Source organism: Tamandua tetradactyla, chromosome 15 (assembly GCF_023851605.1).
Source record: "Tamandua tetradactyla isolate mTamTet1 chromosome 15, mTamTet1.pri, whole genome shotgun sequence".
NCBI classification, from domain to species: Eukaryota; Metazoa; Chordata; class Mammalia; order Pilosa; family Myrmecophagidae; genus Tamandua; species Tamandua tetradactyla.
The window spans coordinates 58,734,623-58,753,792 of record NC_135341.1 but is presented as its reverse complement, the minus strand read 5'-3'; the positions used below and the strand labels follow the sequence as shown (position 1 = coordinate 58,753,792).

Genomic DNA, 19,170 nt, shown 5'->3' with positions numbered 1-19,170 from the left:
AGCCACTGAGCCACTGTTGCACCACCCCATTCCATGTATCTTACTTGATATTGTTTTGTTTTTCTGTGTAACTTAAAATCAATTGATGTGCCCGTGTGTTTGCAGATGGAAAGATGGATAGATGGATGGATGGATAGATAGATTGATTGATTTAGTTATTGTTGTTGATGGTAGTAAGCTTCAAGAAGGCACACTTTGTGTGTGTGTTTTGTTTGTTGATGGATTTCTAGTATTTAAAAGAGTTGTTGCACATAGCAAGGGCACAATAAGTATCTGTTGGATAAATGATGCAATGAATAAATGAATATGAGTTTAGATTTAATTGAAGGTATCTTACCCTATGTTTGCTTTCTAGGGAAGCCCAGTTAAAGAAACACTATAATTAGAGAATTTGGCATCAAGTAAACACCATTCAGTGCTCTCCATCTATTGGATGGCAGAATTTTTCTACTACCACAAGACAACATTTCTTCCCTACAGAAAGAGCTTACTGACTGATATTTCCCTCTCTTTAAAGCAGACACATCATTAGGCAGTTTCCTGCAGTGTAGGTTTGAGAGGATTTGGGTAGAGGAAGTTAGCATTTAACTAAAAATTGATATATATATATTTTTAAATTTAAAAGTGTCATTTAATTGAATCCTTTTGGAGAATTATCCTACCTTGGGAAAAGTAGCAAAGTAATAACAGCAGGATCAGTTTGAATCTCCCTCTAGACAAGAAAAAAAATAATGAAAAATTTGGAAAAACTAGATGCAGCTCTCACTGTCTTTTCTTCCTCTGTGATTACCCAGGTATGTTTCTTAGCTATGGTTCTGATTTCCCTTTGCTTTTTGTTTTTGTTTTTTCTGTTCTAAAATGTCCTACTTTTGGTATTGCTGTCAAATTTGCAAATTTAATAAGGAAAAACGAACAGTGGAAGCAGCCACTCTTTAGGTAACCGAGCTGCATTCGGCTCTGTGTTTACTGCCTGTGCTTTTGTGTTTAAGCACCTAAATGAATGTTTTGTCATAGAACCTGGACTGTTGAAGAACACACACCACCCACTGAATGACCTCAAGCATCATATATTTATGGACTGGGCATCCTTTAGTATATTCTGACTCCATAGACAACTTACTATCCAACTTACTATCTTGATTCAGCATATCTTGTCTTGTCAATGTATGAATTTTCCACTGATTTGGATGGTGTCTTAGTTTCCCTTGGCTGCCATAATTGCATACCACAAATTGAATGGCATGAAACAACAGAAATGTATTGTGTCACAGTTCTGGAGGCTAGAAATCAATATGTCAGTGTGACCATGATCCATCTGAAATCTGTAGGGAAGAATTCTCCCTTGCCTCTTCTAGCTTCAGGTGTTTGCCAACAATCTTTGGTGATCCTTTGCTTGTAGAGGCATCACTCCAAATCTCTGCTTCCTCCATTTTCACATGATCTTCTCCCTATTTCTCTCTGCTTCTGCTTCTATATTTCCCTCTTAGAAGGACCCAAGTCATATTGAATTGGGGCCCATCTGATTCCAGTTTGGCCACATTAACTAATCACATCTTCAAATAGCCTATTTACTAGTAAGATCATATTCTGGGACTCGGGATTAGGATTTGGACATATTTTGAGGGCTACAATTCAACCCATAGCAGATTGTGAGAGATGTGCTGACCAAAGGTGTTTGCCTTAGTTCCAAAGTTCTCTATGGTAACAGACACTGCTAGGACTAAGGAAGTGGGTTCCATACAAAACAAGAGAAATCATCCCCAACCTTTTTGGGAGGTACAGCCTCCTCTCTTGTCCACTTAACCAAGACTGTGGTTTAGTTGTGTCTCTCTTACCTGGGTTTGCTTTTTGTTGTCGTCATAGTAGGGGGGGGACCACTATGACGAGGGCTGGGTTTTAGTAGTAGTAGCCCAAGAACTGCTTCATGGTGATGGTGATTAGAGACTACTGGTTGGTGGAAAGTGGACTGCTACTGAACATGGCCAGCACACTCTTTTTTCTTAAGTTGCATTTTTGTTCATGACAGCTTTGGTGGGAATTGATGGGTGGGCTGGGTGTGGGGGTGGGTATTGGTGGAGATTATGAGATTTTAAAGGACACATCCTAAAACACTCCTTTGTGTTTTTACCCCTGCAAAAACTGAAGTTTTGATTTATTTCTTCATGGCTTAGTAACAAATGCCATGGTGAATGAATAATAAAGTTATGGAGATTTAAAAAATTCTTTTGTAATTGAAGATTGCAGGAATTTCCCCTCCTCAAACTCTCCTGGCATTGTAGATAGCCTGGGGATTTCCAAATTCAGGATGAAATGTTCCAAATAAACAGATTTGAGAAATACGATTTTGGCACAATAGTTCCAAAAATATGTTCTATTACCACTTATTCAACAAAGATATATTGTTAATATTTTGAGCTTTGAAAAAATGTTTCCTGATCAAAAAAAGCTTGGGAGATATCACCTACCAACATATTTCATTAAGTCCAAGATGTTTTTGATAATAACATATAACATTTTTAATGTACTGCTAAGAAAAAAATTGTTGCAATTAAACTATGATTTTTCAATTCTAAGAGACATCACCATATTAGAGATTATTTGTAGGGAAAAAAGTGTCTTTGACTCTCCGAATCCAACCTTCTTGGAGAGCTGAAGAATGCCTTAGTATAGTACACATTCTGAGAGATTCTGCAGTGAAGAACCGACCAACTTTTCTTTAAACTAGTTTTTCTTGGATCACATTAATTATCTGGGTCTCTCAAAAACTATACCACCTCAGATTTTTTAAAATTATTTGGGAAAAACTGGGGGTATATTACCCAGTACAAGTATAGCAAAGACAGGCAATCCATTGAAAGATTAGAGGAAACAGCAAGAGAGAGAGGAGGAAAAAATGAAGGACAACCTTGATAGAAAATGGATGTGACAGATCAGGTCCAGCAGCTGTTAAGAATCAGCAAAATGTCAAAGAAAATATTCTGAACAAGCTTCTGAATTTTGGCGAGACATTGTCTATGATTTTACAAAGAGGAGCTCAACTAGGAAAAAGGTAGAAAGGAGATTGCCTGTGGTTGTGATTGGTGAGCATTTATGAGGAGAGATACAACTACAAAAGCTGTTATTGGCATTACTATAATCTTAGCAGTGATGATCAAACTTTTCTTGGAATGATATTCAAATTACATCAGGTGGTGACCCCTATCACATTGGTGAAAGTTATAAGGGAGGAGTTGGGGGTGTGAAAAACATGGTTTAGATCCTTGGGAAAGGATGTCTACCTCAATTTTACAGCCACTGCTTACTTATCTGTGAAGTGGGATAAATGAAATCAAGTAATTGGGGGCCCATAAAGCTGAAGTGTTCAGTGACTTATGAATCTAAAAATATCAGATTATGTCAGGGTAGATGGGAGACTGGACTTGTAAGGAAACACCTCTATGAAATTATCTCTCTATTGAAATTTGTTTTGAAGAAAGCCTAATTGAGATAAAGGAATTTTTTTTTTTTGGCGGGGGTGGGTGCATGGTCCAGGAATCGAACCCAGGTCTTCCACATGGAAGACGGGCATTCTAACCACTGAACTACCCATGCACCCTGAGATAAAGGAATTTTTAAAAGGAGAAAACAATATCTATATACAATATATTAAAATGTATTTTTGTAAAGGTAAATATCTATGAAGACAAAACAATGGCATTATACAATTGTGACACTTAGTGAGAAGTATAATTGTGAGAGTTATCTTTAGTATGACAGATGGATTATGACGATGGTAGGGTTAAATTAAGGAAATATAGTGGAAAAGAAAGAGAAAACTTAGGTGGGCCTTAAAACATACGCAAAATGAATATTATGGTATTGGAAATATATTAATTTTCCTTACTTGCTTATTCTCTGTCTTACTTGGAAACTTTGCTCATGAGAGTAGACATTGCATTTTCATCACTGTATCTTATGTCCATGCCCTTCTGTGGTGGGTTTGAGCCGTATGCACCCCAGAAAAAACATGCTAAACTTATTCCTTTCCTGTGTATGAACTCATCATAAGCAGGACCTTGATGAGGTTACTTGAATTAAATTGTGGCCCGCCTCAATCAGAGTGGTAATTAATCATAATTACTGGAGTCTGTTATAAGCAGAATGAAATTTAGACAGAGAGAGAAAGCCACAGGAAGCAAGAAGCAGCATTCTGCAGAACCTGGGAAGAGAACAGAGAGGTTAGGGAGACTGCCATGTAGCCCTTCCATGTGACACAGGCCCCAAAGACCACAGATGCTGGCAGCCAGGCTCAGAACTCTGGTCTTAGGGAAGAAAACAGCACCTTGATGACACTTTGATTTGAACTTCTTCCCAGCCTCAAAACCATGAGCTAATAAATTCCCATTGTTTCAGCCAATCCATTGCATGCCATGTGCTTGAGCAGCCAAGGAAAACAAAAACACCTACAATATAGGAGGCACTCAAAAATGCTTGCAAAATGAATGAATAAATAATATCTTAGAATTTAATCCATAGCATATACTAATGATCATAATTTGATAATATATCCTTCTAAAAGTTTTTAACCCTTTGCCTTGTAGATAATATTCTTCAGACGAATGTATTAAAATTCCAGATAAAATATTTTAAATAAAAAACCATGATACCCCAGTGGGAGAAATATTACATATTAATATTAATTTCCTTAATGAGACCAGTCATAATTACACTTCGGTGATAGGAAGAGTAACAGAAGAGAAGCTGCTGTGACTTTTACTCAGCCGGAAAGAGGTCATGCCAGGCATCACTTTTCTGCAGTCATCCGTTGCAGCATTGCAAATGACACAGTGTCTGCAGAGGTTAAAAAAAAAGGAGCCTTATATTTTCCCTATTATTTTTGTTCCAAAGCTAAGGGTCAAATTCACCCTGCTGACTTTTTCTTTTTACATTTTTGTAAAAGAGCTACCATTTCTACAGATTCGTTAAGCAATGGGTAAACTTTTGCAGGTTTCTTGTGAAAATTACACTAAAAAGGTAAAGTTACAACTTTGTGAATAAATACTGAGAGGGGGAGAAATGGTGTTGGCATGTAGAGGAAATGAGCCAAGTTTTTTTTTTTTTTTTCAATCGTGAGACTGAATTGTAAACTCCCAAAATATATTTGCATGAGAATACATACAAAGGGAAATATTAGACACTCTGTGACTTTGCATCCTAATACTACCTTAAAAAGGGTGAACCTTTTAAAATGTATCATTTGAGAATTTTCCTTAATTTTACATAAGGTTAAAGTATATTCAGATTTAGCATTTTTCAGTGACGACCTTCAAAACAATCCAGTTTGCTTTTTTGTACCATGTATACATTTTAATTTGACCCTTGGAAGAAAATAATATTTTCCATATCTTATAATATCCTGAGTGCACATATGTGCAAGTACATTTCATTTCTACGTATAGTCATTCACTCAACATTATAGAGACCCTCTCCCTGACCCTGAAAGGATTTTAGATTCTGGAAGTTATAGATGCGTAAGACTTCATACCGCTCCTCAAAAAACTCATAATCCAGACGATAATACCAATTTTAAAATAAATATTGCAGTATGATATAGTAAGGATAAGAATTGGGCCTTTTGAAATTATTGTGGGTAAACAGAGGAGAAAGTTGAAGAACTGAATTCAAGCAGAGTTGTTTTAAGAGATATATATTCCAAATTTTACACACACACACACACACACACACACACACACTTAGTTAAGTTAAATTAATTTTATTTTGGGATGAAAAACATTAGTAGAAAGAAAGAAAAATGACTATTGGATGATAAATTACCCAGATACCCACTTAATACTATATTTAGCAAAACCAGGCTTGCCATATAGAGCTAAAGCATCAATCTTACCAATCCTATTAAAATGTAAGTTAGGGCGGGCAATGGTGGTGCGGTGGCAGAGTTCTTGCCTGCCATGCCAGAGACCCATGCTGCCCATGCAGAAAAAAAAAAAGGTAAGTTAGATCGCGTGACTCCTGTGGCTCACACAATTAACGTGTCCCCAACGTTCTCTATGATAGTGTCCCCTGCTCCCAGCTGAGTCTCTTGTTGCTTTCCTGGTTTGTCCACTTTGCTCCTGTGACCTCCTTACTGCTGTGCAAACAAACATGGCTTTGCTTCAAGCTTTTGCACTATCTCCGCCTTCTGTCTGAAATTGTCTTCCTTAGATTGCCACACCTGTTCAAGACTTTGTTCAAATGTCACCTTTTCAATTAAGACCGCCCTGATCTACCTATTTAAATTTACAAATTGTCCGCCTGCTCCTCCCCACAAACCTACCCCCCCATCCCCCAACCTTACTTACTCTGTTTAGTGGTATGTTGAATTGGGAGTCAATCTGTAAAAAAGAATACATGCTGTCTTCAAATCCTCATTGCCGTTTCCCAATCCAATGTGAAAACCGTGAGGAGTGAATTGTCAAGACCCTAGTCCTCTCTACTGCTGGTCGTATATTCTACCATGAGGTTTTTCTCACCAGCATTGGAACTGTTATACCCAAGCTTCTGGAATTAGGTATTAGCTTGTGTACTGAATGTACATCTAGATAAATATGTATTATATGTATTTGCCTGAAGGTATGTAGGGTGTTGGAAAAACACTGGGTGAGCAGTCATGAAAAACTCTTAGGGTAAAAATTCCCATCTGGGAAATGGGAGTAATACCTGTTCTACCTGAGTTACAGCATTCTGATTAGGTAAAAAGAAGGTAAAACAAACCAAAGTGCTTTTAAAACTGGACAATGCTATGACATTTCCCTTGACTGTTACACAGATACTAGCATTTAAATGCATGCCTTTGGTGAGGAGAGGAGATTTTCCTGGTCTTAGAGTACTTCTAAAGATTGCTTAAGGTTAAAGAAATAGTGTAAGGTATAAAAAATATTAACTCTGCCGTGGAGAAATTGGACAGCGCTTTGACCAGGTGATCAAAACCAACGTCACCATTGAAGGGCAGGTGGACAGAATATACTTATGGATGTGATACCCAGAGAAGGGCACATTAGCACTCATGTAGTATTCCGGCCAGGAATGCAGGAGCTGAATTAATCAGAATTAATGGCAAGGAAACATCAGATGAACCCCAAATAAAGAACATTCTTATAAAAACAGCTGCAGTCTTCAGAAAGGTCAATACCACAAAAGACACACATGCACACACACACAAAAAAAGCCACAGAACTGTTACAGATTTAAAAGGAGACAAAAGAGACATGACAATGAAATGCGTTATGTCTGGCCCCTTTACTGGGGTGGGAGGTTGAGGGTGGAGTGCCATTACATTCGTTGTTAGGTTTAATGACAAAATTGGAGTACTGGCTCTAGATTAAAATATTGTATTAATGCTAATGTTACTGATGTTGAGAACTTTATTGTAGTCATATAAGATAATATCATTATTCTTAAGAAATTCACACTGAAGCTTTTAGGGATAAAGGGCCATATTGTAATAATTTATTCTCTGATACTCCAGAAAAAATGTTTTTTTTATTAGATAGAAGGATAGAGGCATAGCTAGATCTATCTCTAGATTGAGAGAGCAGCAAACGTGAAAGCAAATGGGACAAAATGTTAATAGGTGAACCAGGGAAAATGATGTATGGGTACCCTTGGATATTCCTTGTACTATACTTGCTGCATTTGGAATTATGTCCAAATTAAAGATTTTTTTAAAAATGAGGCACTAGGTTACCATTTAATGTGGTGGCTTGAGGCTTCTGTTTATTTGACTCTTCTGAAAGAGTTTATTTTCTTTGCTAAATACCTAACTTACAATCAGGCAAGGACTCAGTCTCTTGGGAAGGTAAGATATTTTGTGCATAAAAATTGCAATGTGGAGGTGTTTGATATGTTAATATTTTACTTGTTTTCATTTTTTATTATTTATTATTAATGAAATGCAGTTGTCTTTGAAGCCTGCTGAGTGTTTAATAATGAAATTGTGCATCATCATTTTCAAATGTCTGTGCCCCATATGGTCTAGGAACACAAATTCAATATGCACTGCAGATCATTTCATTTAAGGAGAAATACAGACAGAGTTAACAAACTGACACTCTTTAAATGCATGTTTATGTGCACAGTTGTCTGGTTTACTTGGCATGCTATGAATATGTGTGCGGTATGTAAAGTGCCTGTTCACTAAGCTTTTGACTACATGGTCTTTGACATTTACTCATGTGTTATGATCTATTATGGTCTAGTGATATGTTTCCCATGGATCATAGTTGCTTATTCATTTTCAAAGACTGGTTGCATTCTTCTTTGAGATCCCAAGATCCTTTTTGTTAATGAGTGCACATTAGTTCTCAGATTGTGGTGGTGCTACCTCAAAAGATTGACCTTGGTCTTAAATGGTTACAGTGGTGAATGGTGTTCCAACCCAGATCTGAAAAGAGCTCAGGTTGATACAGCCCTAAGACAAGGGACACACGAGGCAGAGAGTTAGACATTGATTTTATTGGGACTTCTGAACAGGAGAAGATTCTTCCCAGGTCAGGAAATGGTCAGGAAAAGTCAGTTAGTGCTCTGCAAAGGGAGCAGGGAGTGCAAGGGCTCATAAGGTTTAGGACAGAGTGTGAGAACAGAGTTTCAGCAGGGTCTTATGACACAAGGGTCTGGAGGTTTGTTATCAACAGGGATCAAGGGAGGGGAGTTTTAATGTTTTGTTTACGATACCATTAGTACATTCTTCCCCCTCCCCCCTGAGGAAGTCTGATGACTTTTACCTTCTGTCCCAGTCATTGTAGGTGACTACGTGCAGTAACTTATTCTCAATATGGAGGCAGGGACCAGGGCCCTGGGTCTTCACAAATGGTTCTCCCCAACTTTTGCTATTTATAGTCACCACGTGCAATACCAGCCCTTGGGTAGATTAGAAGGAAGAAGTGAGATTAGCTTTACTCTTCAAGAGAAACAACAGATCACCTAAGCAGACAACCATGCCACCAAACTCTCCCCCTCATTCCTCTCTTTTTTTCTTCTCAATCCTTCATTTCCTCTTCCCTCCCCACTTCTGGCTCTTCCTCTCCAAACTTCCTCTTCATTTTTGTCATAGGTGAGCTGCAAACAAGTGATCCCATAACCTCAGGGAATGGGATCAGTTCTGGGACCAGTGACAGAAAAAATAAAAGCAATGCTTCCATGATGCCCGAGTGTTCAAAATGTGGTGAGGAAGGAAGGATGTGGAAGAGACTGCTTTAAAACCTCATCATGGCCTTTAGGGAATTACATGCATAACTGCCCTCCATGCAGTTAATGAGTGGAAAGTCTTTAGCTCTGAATGGACCCAAGTTTAAATTCCTTCTCTACCACCCATCAGCTCTGTGAGCATGATGAGCTGACTTCTTTGAACTGCAGACTCCTCATCTAGCAAGTGGAGGTAATGACAATACTGATAAAGATTTTTGTGGGAATGAAAACAGTACACAGATATATTAAACAACTCCACAATAGCCGGTATTCTAACATGATATTTTTATAAGTTTACTCATTATTTCTTTAATTTCACTGTTTGAAGAGTTTGCCTTTCCCACTCAAACACAGCCTTTCCAGATCTTTCTTGGGTGGTTAACAGGATAGATAAATGGAACTTTTGGACCAGTGAAGTGACTTTCTTTCTTTTTTCCCTCTCTCTTAGTCCTTGAGAAGTAATCTAGTAGCCAATGTCTCATAAACTGCATATTCTAGAACCATGTGCCAACTACGGGAAAGAGTGAACTATTTTTTTTTAGCTGATAATAACCAGGGCATGGATTGGAAAAAACAACAACAGAAAAACAATTATTTTTGCGATTTGAAATTCTTCTCAATTTAAGATGAAAGTATCTTTCTTAGATCTCCCCGGCCATTGCCTGTCACGACAGTTGTGACTTGAACTTTTAGAAATGCTCTCAACATGTGTGTGCAGTGAAACAGTGTTCTTAGTGATGAAATGACACCATCTTCCAAGAATTCCATGTGCTGCTGCTGCAAGTGTCAAGTGACCCAAGAAATGTTTACATGGCATGAATAAAACCAAGGACTGTAAATCTCAACCAGCTTATTTTTTATGGTGTTGGGCAACACACAGGAGGACCCTTATAATGGGAAGGATGCGATTAGGCTCTTGGAACTTAGCTTTGAAGAGTTTTGCTGCTTTTCTTACACTTTTCTGCTGTGCATCTGGGAAATGCCTGCTGAGCATGTGAATCGCTCTGTAGATCTCCCCAGAAAGGTGTTTCCGTTTTCCGTGCTCACGGCCTGCCAGTGCTAAGCAGCGTTACAGGCTGAATGCCAGCTTTGGAAAATCACTTCTTCCTGCATCAAGCTTCCTCTCTTCTTCTAGCTCAGACTCATCCCCTTTGTCTCTGACGATTTTAACCTCCTCTCATAAATTGCAGTACATAGTAATTTGGGACAATCAAAACAAACAAAACTCAAACCTTAAACAGCTGTGATCCTCTATTCAGATAGGATAGATAAATAGATGGGTAAATAGAAAATGTATATATTTTCTTTTTCATATAACACACTCTTAGAGATAATATTTTGGTAATATAGAATTTAAATCTGAAGGTGGTTTTTAACAAAGATCACTGTTTCCTGCATATGTGGGCTGAGGTACAATTTTATCAAGCATCTTGGATTAAGAAATAAATGCTTTTAGTTACAGGTAAGAGAAAATCTATCAGGCACTTGTAATTTTAAGGTTTTCTTTGTGAAAGGAGGCTGAGTGAAGCACTCCAGGGCAGAACAGCTGCTCAAAAGTTTCAGACACCCACGGCACGTTGTCTTTAGACTCATGTTCTCAAAATAGCTGCAGAACTTGCAGGCATCATGCCCTAATTGCACCAATACCCTGCATTGTGCCTATATCAAAGCCTGACAAAGGCCAAGGGAAAAGGACCAAAAGGAAGAGATGTGTGCTAGCTGAGTCTACACCCTTATTACAAGTAAGATGTTTTCCCCCAATGCTCACTCAGTCAACCTCCAATTATGCCTTATTGGCCAGGACTGTCCCAAGGCCAATCCTAGCTAGGTCACAAATGCATGTAAGAAATATGCTTTTTTTTTTTTTTTTTTTAAGAACAGACAGATAGATGGATTTTTAAGGGGAAAAGAATCTAGTTTCTAAAGTTACTCTATGTAACTTTAGTTCTATACCAGGTTGTTGTGTTCAGCTTTCAAAGAGATGGAACAAAACTGTACCAAATGTTTTATAGATTCAGAAGCAGAAAGGTTTTTATACAAAACAACATTCTCAGCTAAAGTGTTAATCTTTTTTAAAAAAGGTCTATCTTCCATCCCTTTTGGGGAGGAAAGCTACTAATGTAATCAAATGTTGTCTTTTATTCTGGGACAAATAGTTGAATCAATTTAAGGATATTTATGGGCTGTCTCCTGGGTTCAAAGCAATGTGCTCGATGCCACAGATTCTACAAAGATTTATAAAGCTAGATACCTGCCATCAAGGAGTTTACAATCAAATGGCAATTGGGAAAATGCATGTTCTTTAATTTTGAACAAGGCAGAATGTAATAAAAATCCCCCAAAAGGAGCAAAGAAATATGTGTGGGCATCAATATGTTTGAAAGGATCACATTTGGTCAAGCCAAATGAGGGAATCCATCTCCATTCAAGTCCATAGCTTTAAGGTAGATCTGAATAGACAATTTTTAGTTCTACATGTGAAATTGTTGCGGGTAATCATGAGAAATATTAGGAAATCCATTACCTTTCCAAGGGAGAACAAGCAGACTCATTTGCTAGGATCACAGAGCACGCATGGTCTATCAGTAGAATTACAGACTGGAAAGTTCAGTTTGGAGAATAAGGGAACGTTAAGGTTGAAGGAGCTATGTAACTCATTATGTAGTTGGAAACCACGGAAGGTTTTTTAGGCAGGCTATCAATGTAATCAGCATTGTTCTTCAAGAAATTAATTTTGTTTGGCATCCATATGTGGAGTTCTGAAAAGATGGAAGTCTGGGAAACAATTTGGGAGACTGTGCAAGCAGTTTAAAAGGCACCAGATAATGAAGAACTCAATTAGAGAAGAAGCAATGCAAATAAAGTGAGAGAATGAGGGCATTAAGGCTCCTGATCTTAATTGCCGAGGTGCTATGGAGTAAGGGATTGTGAGAATAAATGGTGAGTCTTAGGTTTGAACCCAGTTGACCAGAAGTGGTCATATCTTTCCTTATAATGGGCATACCTGAGTTAGATAATGAGTTACCTTCTCCTGTTTATTTCCTTAGCATAACTAACAAGTAATAGGAAACAGATTTGCTCTGAATTTGTATTGGGAATCATTCTTCAAAAACAACGGATAAATCTTTAAAAGAGAGAAACAGTGGTAGAGAATCTTTGAAATATACTTTCCTGGACTGCATGGAGGCAGGGGAACACAAGGAACCGGCATCCCAAAAGGACGGGTTGGGCCATCAAAATGTTGTGGAAGAAAGGCAAAAGACAGGACTGACTGAAACCAGGAATGTAGATCCAAGAATATCGAGACAGTGCAGGATACAACTACTTCCAAAACTGTGAAGAAAAATGACAGCTGAGAAAAGCCTATTGGATTGGGTGAGTAGTGATATCAGAGCACCTGTGCAGATGCAGGTTCCCTAGAGTGACTACAGAACACACACACACACCTGAGAGGGCTTTCAGGCTAAGGGGAAATTGAGGACATGTAAGAAACACCTGTGAATGACTTGTTCAGGAAGGTCAATAATTAAGTAAAAGAGAAGGTGAGAACAGTACGTAGGAGAAAAGGAAGATCCAGTGAGGATATGAAACATGGAGAGAGCTGAGCATGTTGCCAGGAGTCAGTGGAGGAAGAGGAGATTAAAAATAAAAGAAAGTGAGCAGGCAGGAGAGGCAGGAATAGGTGTGGGGAGGGGATAGAGGGGTGGGGGTGGGGAGAAAGGAGATAGAGCCCCTCCTGCCCTATACCAAGGAAAGGCGATGGAACAAGGGAAAGCCAGAAGGTTAGAGGAGAGTTAGTTCCCGGTGGACATCATCATAGCTGAAAACCCATGAAAAAATCCGAGTGCAAACCAACAAGGAAGGAATATAACTTGCAACTACTCAAACCTTCCAATACTTGTGTCAGAGGGTTTCTGCCATCTCGTTAAAGGTGAGTGTCCTAAGTGTTGAAGTGTTAACGTGAATTACAGGTAAAGAAAACCTCTGAACTCTCAGTGAGGCATAACCTAAACCAACAAAGAAGTAAAGAAATAAAATAGAATCTCCAGCATTGTCATCACTGTCAAAAAATGGCCTTTATTAAAAATGTTATGTTCTCTCATCGAACACTGGTATAAAATACAGTTTGGTGAAATTCCACCTAATCATGGTGAAAACAAAATTATGGATTATATGTAATTCTAGACTTCAGTTGTCTGAAATTAACAAGGGCCCCCTGCATTTACAGTCTACGCATTTTCAGTCTAACCTTTGTCAGAAGAGGAGAGAATTTCAGAACAAAGTAGTTCTACATCAGGAGAAGACAGTTAATATCCTCATTATTGCCGAGCTACAGGAATGAATACTGCTGCTGCTTAGAACTGTTCTTTAAGCCCAGGGCATGCCTTAAGAATCGATAGAGCAAGACTGGGTTGCCTTTTAATTTAATCAGTGACAATCATTTTAGGGTCATAAAGGAGCGTAGATGTGTAGGATGACGTCAGTGGGAACTTCTGAGTGAAGATTAAGCGCAGAAATCTGCCATCCTTTCAACTTCTGCTTATGAGTAAAACTGAACTTGAATTTAATTTCCTTTCAATTTTGTTCTACAGGGAAGCTCCCTGCATGAGGAAAGTTTTCGTGCTGAGGTTTTATTCTCTTCGGTGTTCAGACAGCTGCTGCCGGTCTTTCCTAGCTCATGGTCATGGTTATGGTAGTTAATTGTTTAAAACTGGAAAAGAGGAAATTGTCTCAAATTAAAGAAAGGCAGCTTTGAACAGAGTTACCCAGAGTGAAGCGTTTTAAATGTCAAGTACAATCGTGCGGCTGCCTGTACTGGAATGGAGCGAGCAGCTCAGCCACCAAGCGGGTCTGTTAGTTGTGGGACATGGACGACTGCCACTCTCAGTGTTCTTTATTTTATGTCACAGTGTTGGATTTTTTGCATTGACAGGGACAAAAAACACTCTCGGTAATACATTGAGGCTTTTGGATATATAGCGGAAAAAGTAGTAAACGCTATGGCCTTGAGTCTCCTGAGGCATGTGTGTTGGAAAAATTATTCTAATGAAGGAACAGGTTATCTGGAGTATCTTTACTCCAGTAAAGGGCACAACAAAAACTCCAGCGAACCATATATTAAGCCAAATATACACAGTCCAATCACGCATCTTAGAAATAAGTCAAAATATTCAAGAGATGGTGACTTATTTTGTTTTTGTACTCCCTGCAGAGAGTTTGTGTTCAATAAATGTTCCTGGAATGAACGGATTAAGTGGGGATGTAGGTATTTGCAACAAGAGAAACAAAAGATGTGAGCACGATTATATAGTAGTTGTAAGATGCGCTTTACTTTTTTCTCATAAGGATGGCAGTGAGTAAGCTGTATTGATCTTTTCAGAGGGAGAGAGATCAGGAAAATTCTTTCCCATATGATCACAAATATTCTTGAATAGAAATATAAGCAGTCAAAGAGCTGCAGATGGTGGAGACTTGCCCTGTAGACCCTGAGCTGACTCCAAAATACAGTATCTTTTAGCATTTGGAACTGGTATTCAATTTTGAATTCCTCAAGGGGAGGGACTGTGCTCTGTATAATACTTGCAATATGTGGCATGGAACTTTATAGCAAAGAATATTGAAACTGGGCTGATAAAAGAGGAATTCATAGCCAGGGCTAGGACGATGAACTGAAGTTTTCTGGCACAAAGCAGTTCATCACTTCCAAACAGAAAGAGGCAAAGACACTATGATCTCATACAATAGCTATCTGTTTATATTTTATTTACTGAGTTTTTTATTTGTACCAGGCCCTGCAGTGATCCATGAAAGTATAAGAGGAGCCTTGAATATTTTAAAGTAGGAGAGAAAAGGCAGAGGGGGTTGAGCTTTTGTTCATAAATTAGTCAGATATGACCTATTCTCAGCTCAAGAAAGAAAGCTACAAAGTTAGCAACTTAAAAAAGAAATTGCATATTTCCCCACTTACCTACAGTTTTTCGAGAATTATAGCCGTGCCAGATATTATTCCTTTATCCTGGCAGGAGCTTGCCTGGCCACGCATAGGCTGAGGTACAAGAGAAGAGGTCAAAAGGAAATAAATGCACATGGCATAGATGGATATGTATATATATATATTTTTTCCAACAGCTACTGGTCTCATATTATTTAAGGAGCTTGTTTAGAACAGAACAAACATGTGGAGTGTTTGCTAACACTTTGAGTGAAGGCATGGCTACAGTGGATAATACTGTGCAAACCAGACCTGGCTTCAGGGAGAAGACCTGGGACTCCGTGGGTAGCTGTGTTCACATCCTCCCATCACTCTGGTTACCCTAGATGGGGTGGGGGTGAGGGTGGGGGTTGGGGGCTAACCGAGGTCCTGTAACAACTGCCTCTCCAACTTTAGGCCCAATCCCAAGAAAGGTCAGACTAGAAGAAACAATGGCACTTCTGGAAAGTTGCTCCAGGGCTATGAACAACTGTTTTTTGGGCAGTTATAGGTGGCCACTGGGAAGCAGGAAGTGGATGGAATGGTGAATTGCAACTGAAGGTGGAGAGGAACAAGAATGTTCTTCCTCTCTTTTTCTATCACTGCTAAAATGATTGCAGATACATGATTGTGATGATAAAAAAGTATTTAAGCCCTCTAGCCTCCTATATTCTGGAGCAGCTAGAAGGAAAAATATGAGAGGATTGTATGGTAGCCCAAGACACACTCTGGGATCTGTCCTGTAACCACTTGTTGAAGAGTGCTTTGAAAATTATTGCTTATTTTTTTAAATTTCTTTGCTTTGTATATATGTTATACTATACAATAAAAAAAGTTAAAAAGAAAAAGATTTTCGACATGAATTTGAAGAACTTTACTAATAAAGAACAGGTTCTTAACCCCTGCTTCTATTGTGGGGGAAAAAAAAAATCGAATACATTTTTTAAAGTATACAAACCCAACCCAAAGGCAGACAGTGTTATCACAGTTCCCAAACTGATCAGTGAGTTCTTCCTTCTCCCATGTAAAACTTCTGGGTAATAGAAATTTGAGTTAGTTTTATATTCCTTTTCTGTTGATTATTATATAATTCCGTGTTTGAATTCTTCTCACCTGGATCACGTAACGTCATCATATTTGGGCTACAGTGAAGGGCATGAGGTTGTTGTGGGAAGACCATTGTCCTGGCAGTGACAGGAGGGGACATTCCCAACGGGACGTCTCAGGTGATCTAGGTGAAGATGGAGTTTGTGTTTATTTCTAATCCATTGAAGATGATCATTTAGTAAAATACAGAAGAAAGCAGTTGGATGTCCTGGCAATGTCCGATTGGCATAGAAGTTTCAAAGTCTTTGCCACCAATTTCTGTGATCGATCTTGTTGCAGACTGGTCTCGGTATGCAGCTCGGTAGCAGCCTGCAGGCCACATTTTGGGTAACACCAACTTAGATGTTTTTTTTTGGGGGGGGGGAGGTGACTTTACCTCTCAGGGATTCTTTCCCCGGTTTATCAGATGAGGTCTGGACACACTAGATGATTGCTGACATTTTATGATTCATCCTTATTTTGTGAGTACTTTATTGCATTTTACATTGTACTGGCTAGGGAACATGTGATATTTCTCCAGCCTATTATCTAAATGATCTCTGTTGGGTCCCACCGAAGTACATGAGTGGAGAGCATGCTTTATCTGAAAGTTTATGGCTATATTTCTGTAGAGCTGTCACTTAATTGCTGCACCACTTGCAGAATGTGGCTTTTTTCCCCAGTTACTTTGAGGAAGGCTGTCACTTTCAGGGTAGCTTTGGATTTTCTAATTACTTGCCAGTGCCCCCAGCTCTGCCCATGTGCCCCATGCTGTCCCCTAAATGCTCTAGGTCATTTAAGGATGATGAATTGACAGAATCAATCCTGAGTGATAAATCTTCAATGTGCTTCACTAACAAAGGTGTGAGTGTTGAGTTACTATTGGGTCAATTCTGAATGTGGTAAAAGTGCCTGCAAAAGCTCATTGTCTTCTTCTTTTTTTTTTGGTATGCTGTATGGCAGGGTCACATTTTTTCCGTGAGAGTATCCCATTATTGCAGCACCATTTGTTGACTTTTTGATTGTTTGTTTTCTATTTGTTTGTTTTGCCTATTTGTTTGTTCTGGGGGAAGGGCATGGACTGCGAATCGAACCTGGGTTTCCTGCATGGCCAGTAGAAATTCTACCACTTCTACCACTGAACTACCCTTGCATCCCCAGTGGCTTCCCTTTATTTCCCAATAACTCTGCTGAAAAATAATGTCTCCAGATGACAGAAACGAAAATATGACTAAAGATTCTTAAATAATGCGGTCTTAGTAGGTATTTAGCTATGGGAAGATTGTTGAGCTAGCAATGCTAGATTCTTCCTTTATACCCTCTGAATTTTGATGAATGATGATAAAACTGGGAATAGAATAACACATGTATCTATTGTTAAAATCCACAATAACTATGGGTACTTGACTGCGTGGACTTATTTTGTGCCTAGGGTTTTTAGAAAGTGTTTCAAATTTCAGGACTAAAATCTAAAATTTCATATTTTGAAAATTTCTTTTCAATTGAAAGTTAGGTTTCATTGGGAGGGTCACATATTCCTTATGTCTAAATTATTTGAAAGCCTCTGTACTATCTCTGAGAATCCCAGTTTGTCAAAATCTCACTGGAGAAAACAGACACAGAATAATCAAGCTGTTGTTTGTGCTTTTGAATTCTAACATCCAGGTATGTGCATGATTCTGTACCCAGGTTAAAAAAAAAAAAATCACAGAAAATTTATGCACTAGGTCATACTTTTAAGTATTTTTTTTCATTCTTATGTGGTTCTAAGAAAAGAAAATGTTTCCTTTTTCTACCAGTGCTTCTGAATCTATGCAGATTCTTGTTCAGCTTTAATTGGTTTTCAAAATTTACTTCAAGTAAATGGGGTACGTTATTTTCATAGGGGGCATAATTGATCTTTGTTATTGTGACTGCCACTTTTCCACTCATGTGGTCATAAAGTATTTGGGGAAAGGAGGGAAGGAAGGGGTGTTTATTAATTAGGTGTGTAGGTTATCACACACATACGTACTTAGATACACACAGACTTACCTAAGCACATCTTGCTTAACTCAATTTGCAAATTATGTGGCACTTGTCCAATGGTCTGCTTCATTTGTCCCCAGAGCTGAGGAGAAAATCCAACCATTGTAGATGCATCTGCAATTACTCAGCATCTACTTATTGACCTTGGGATTGATTTGGGCAATCTATTTTGTTGCTTGGCCTTTTAGCTTGTATTATCGAGAAGATGTGAAAATACTATACAACGTTTGAACCAATTCTGCCATCTTAAAAGAGGTGCATTAGATTAGAGAGGTTAAGCAGTACTTGACTATCCCCATGGAAATTCCAGCTGAACCCAGATCATCATTTTCCCCTGCAGCCTGTCCTAATTGTTAAATAAAAAATGAACATAATTTCCAGATTATCTTCCAGAAAGATGTAAATAAAGTCCCAGACCTGTGTTTAAGAAGCCTTCAGGTTACCTTGTCAGTCATGGGGATGTTTGCCTAGAGCCAAATTTCTGAAGGAACCGTTCATTCAGCATTACCACCGCTCTTCCCGTGAACCCGCCCGTGGCCCCCAGGCCTGCTACTTCCCGATTCTTCCTGTTGAGCTGGCCTTAAGATAATGCAGAAAAGCAATTAGTTTTAAACAGTAGGAATGCCATCGGTGTGAAAGAAACAAATGACATGGTGGGGTGATATTTTTAGTGATCTTTAAGGAGATTATTAAAAATGAAATCTGCACTAAAAGCTGCGATTGTAATCTTTAAAACTGACACAGAGCAATGCATTCATTTCAAACGGTTAGCACTCCCTAAATGACAATCCCAGCCACTTTCCGAGGCCTGATGAAAGGTGGTCTGGCTCATTAAACCAAATCACAACTCCCCCCTCAATCAT

General features: G+C 38.7%; 1 protein-coding gene and 1 pseudogene across 13 annotated transcripts in view; one reads left to right on the top strand and one right to left on the bottom strand.

Annotated features, from left to right (window-relative positions):
* RBMS3 (RNA binding motif single stranded interacting protein 3) overlaps positions 1–19,170 on the top strand; it is a 705,592-nt gene that overhangs the window by 102,128 nt on the left and 584,294 nt on the right. The window lies entirely within an intron of this gene.
* Positions 18,759–19,170, bottom strand: part of LOC143657769 (E3 ubiquitin-protein ligase Mdm2-like) — a 29,139-nt pseudogene continuing 28,727 nt past the window's right edge.